We start from the raw sequence: 4,343 nt of genomic DNA, 5'->3' as shown, positions 1-4,343 counted from the left end.
ACTGGCGTAATTATCTACGAATGGATGAAAATACCTATGTAGAATTGTTAGAAATGGTTACTTCATTAATAAAACGTCAGAACACAGTTATGAGACGTGCAATAAGTGCACATGAACGGGTAACCGCAACCCTTCGATATTTAGCGACTGGACGTAATTATCACGATTTAAGATTTTCCACGATAATATCTCCGCAAGCCTTGAGCGAAATAATTCCTGAAACATGCTCAGCCATATAAGTACTAAAGGAAAAATACATGAAGGTAAGAATATAAAAAACACAATAATTCATAATAAAGAATAAACATATTATTTATTAGGTACCTACCTACTGTACAGGAATATAAGACCCGTAATACAAAGCAGCTGATGTTGATGAAGTGTCGTTGCTGATGTTGCTGACATTGTAAAGATTTGGTGAAGGCTGATTAGTCCAGGTGGGAGCACAGCTAGGTGTCGGAGGGAATACATTGCTATTATTAATTGTTGCTTGGAGTAGATTGGGCTCGGACGTAATTCTCGTATTATCGTTAATTTTTCCTAACTCTGCTTGAAATAGGACATCATTTATTAATTTTTCTGAGTCGTGTTTCTCTTGGCAATCGACGTAATTTAATTGCTAGCGATTTTCCTATAAGGTCGAACTCGTCTGCTGGTTTATTGAGTCGTGTACCGACAATATCTAATATCTCATCTGCTTTCTTAATATTTTGGTGCGCTGTATTTTTTAGACCTTTTGGATAAAGGTGTTGATGATTGGGTGGATGGTGCTGAAGTGGAAGGTCTTAACGTGCTGGGCTGGCTCGCTATACTGTGTTCTGAATTTGTCTCCATTTCAGTTTGTTCAGATTGAGATACGGCATTACTTGTCTGAAAATAATACACACATATTAGTGAATCAGTATATTATATTACCCTATACTATTATATATATGTATTGTATTTATATATACATATTGTAGATATTAATTGATATTTATTTTTTTACAGTTTCCTACAACACAAAGAGAATGGAAAAGTATCTCCGAAGGCTTTGAAGAAGTACGCAACTTTCCTAATTGTGTTGGAGCCGTAGATGGCAAGTATATTCAAATCAAACCACCACCGGGTAGTGGAGCATTTTATTACAATTACAAGGGTTATAACAGTTTAGTTCTCATGGCTATATGTAATGTAAATAATGAATTTATAATGTGTAATTTTGGTACCAATGGTCGAATATCGGATGGAGGAGTCATAGCATGCACTCATTTCTACACAAAATTAAAAAATAAAACATTAGAGCTACTACCTGCAGTATGCCCACGAAACATGAACAGGCAGCTACCATTTGTATTCATTGGAGATGAAGCATTTGCATTACGAGGTGATTTTTTAAAACCTTACAGTTAAAACGACCTGAATCATGATCGAAAAATTTTTAATTACCGCTTATCAAGAGCACGATGCAAAATTGAAAACTCATTTGGCATACTATCAGCAAGATTTCAAGTACTTCAGTCAGCTATCGGTCTACAATTAGAATCAATAGATAAAGTTGTAATGGCTTGCTGCATCCTGCATAATGTCTTGAGGCGCAAATGCCGTCAGTCTTACATACCATTGGATTCTTTAGATCAAGAAAATCATACAGAGGGAACGGTGCAAATGGGGCTTAGAGCAAATCTTGAACAACTAGCTGGCCTGTCATGTAGCCATTCCAGGAACTACAGTAATGAAGCAAGTCATGTTCGACAAGAATTTACAAAATTTTTTAACGAAGAAGGGGCTGTGAGTTGGCAAGAACAAATGATACATTAGATATTATAATTAATAGTGCAGTCATATAACAGACAATCCAAATAAAAAAATTAAAAATTAATATTATAAACTATTGCTTTATTGACTTACCTCTGTCTCATTCTCCTCTTCACTCCTATTTCCATCATCCTTCGTCTCTTCCATGTTGTCATTCACTTCCTCATTTTCAAATTTGAAACAGACTGCCTTGATATCTATTGATCTTTAGGAAATAACTATAATTCGTAGTACCACAGGGATGGCACATATACATCTTCAAACCCAGATCCACTTCTTTTTGAGTCTTGTACTTTTTTATGTTCTCTTCGGAAACCACCGCGCAGAGTATTAATTTTTGTTATGGCCGTTTGTTTTGTAGCATTAGGTTGAATACTTTGTAACTTTTCCGTTAACAATGCGTATGCTACATTTTTTTTGTTTTTATCTATATATTCTTTTGATTTTGTTTGCCAGAGACAAGGATGTGCTCTGTACATCTCAATAAATTCTCGAGTAAAGTCCCGAGTCACTGTCCTGATGTCAGACATCATGAAACTTTAATTACTTGTTCAATTATTATTCGTCTTCTGGGCTTCTCTATCAACGAAATGACACTAACCTATAAATGTATGTCGAATTCGCACGTTCTTTGGCATCTACACGTTGAGACTTGCATGCGCGTCTCCGCACGCGCGTTCAAAATTTCTGGCGCGAACAGAAATTTGCACGTCACGCCAATTGTGAACGCACGTTCATCAACGCTGTCGATATCTGCATACATACGGACGTTTTTGAGCGCGCGTTTATGAATTAAGTCATCAGCGTGTGTCTGTAGGGGCTTTTAGAATTGTTAACATTTCTGTATGTAATTAGTTGAGTTATACGTTAAACCAAATAGTGATCCGAAACACCCTCCAATGAGACAGTGCCTGTATTTTTGACTAAAGTATCATCAATATAGTGTCAAGTAGTAATGTGGAATTAAGTAAGAGGCAAGTGTGTTGATTTTGTTAAAAATATTTGCTTATTTTGCGACTGCGTCCCGGATATAAATGTAAGAAGGAGAACAATTTTAGCTTTGCCACCTTTTTTCATGGATATCCTCGTTTTATTCATATTTGGATGATCTGAAAATATATCTTTTTTTCTTGCCTTAGTTTGCAAGAAAAATATGTTTTTACTATGATTACTAATCTAGAAACTGTACCGATTTTGGCTTTAAAATTAGCGATTTTATTCACTTTTGAAATGGGGTTTTGGCTATAAATTATTTGGCCTAAACATCAACCATAATAATTTTAAATCCAAAACTCCAATCCGCGCTGCGCGCGTTAAGCCAAAGTAAGAACCCCAGATGTGCACCTTTTTTTTGAAAAAAATGTCCGACATTAAAATATTTAGTTTAATCTACGTGTTACGAAAATCCGAATGAAAACACTCCAGCGAGAGGAGCGTTTGTGAGATACATTTTTTATTTTAATGTCTCTTTTTGTCAAACTTCGTTTAATATTCATAGGACGGCGAAATGTCGTATGCTCTTTTATGCCGCTCCGGTCTCTTTATTTTTTTTTTGGGGTTTTGATGTATTATGTTAGCTTGTTTGTGAATTTAAGTAGTTTTTAAGACTTACATTATGTATTGTATATAAGGGCTAAAGAATTTTTGGTTACAAATTTTTTGCTTTTAAATTCGGGGCTGCCCAAGCGGCACAGATTCTTACTAAAGGACGCAGTTATAATAATGACTTGATTCCTTTCAAACTCTAAATTAGTTATAATAATAAAACATTTTCATTTCTTGAAATGAATAAACTTTGAGGTAATAATGTTTTTTCATTTGTATTAATGTTCAATTGGATAGGAATATTATGGAAGTTGTTACTAGGAGAAAGCGATTTTCCTATGCCCTTAGAATCATCACAGATGCGCATGATATCGGCATATCATGTTTTTATTCATTCTCCAATGAGGTACGGACTTATTTTTTAGGAAAATTTTGAAATTTGAGTTACGAAGGGTGTTTTCACTACAAAAAAGATATTTGCAGTGTAGTATTTAATTTTAAAATTTGAATTTCGCGCCTTTAGCTATAACGTCATATGTGTTGACAGTTATTACATTTTGTTAGGTTGTCATGAGTGATGTGAATTGAAATGTAGAGACTATGACGTGACTCGATTATGCCGAGACGTATTAATTTACGCTTACGATTATTGATTTATAAGTTATTAGTAATAATTTGTTTACTAAATCAAAAGGCCATTTTACAGTTCAGGTCTGGAATAAAACAAAATCGAACAAGCGACGACGGTATCATGGATAAAAGCAGCGCAAATGACGTTAATTTTCAGAATAAAGACGATTCTGAGAATTACATAACACGAAATCTTAGAATATTGAAAGGCTAGAATTAACATTGCCGTGGAACTATGAGCAGTTTGTTTGCTTGCAATATCTCTGATGCAATGATACCAAAGCCTGATGTAGAAATGGCAAAAAAAACGCTTTATAATATCATTTTAATTTGAATTTGTCAATTTCATCTTTAATAAAATTTGAAGCCTT

The 4,343-nt window shown here is 34.4% G+C and overlaps 1 pseudogene; it reads right to left on the bottom strand.

The window, feature by feature from the left end:
• Nucleotides 1–328: 328 nt before the first annotated feature.
• On the bottom strand, nt 329–2,355 carry LOC126744725 (uncharacterized; annotated as a pseudogene).
• Nucleotides 2,356–4,343: the final 1,988 nt, after the last annotated feature.

The sequence above is a fragment of the Anthonomus grandis genome, chromosome 1, assembly GCF_022605725.1.
Source record: "Anthonomus grandis grandis chromosome 1, icAntGran1.3, whole genome shotgun sequence".
NCBI lineage: Eukaryota > Metazoa > Arthropoda > Insecta > Coleoptera > Curculionidae > Anthonomus > Anthonomus grandis.
Note: the sequence above shows the minus strand (reverse complement) of the source record. Positions and strands in the feature narration are given on the sequence as shown.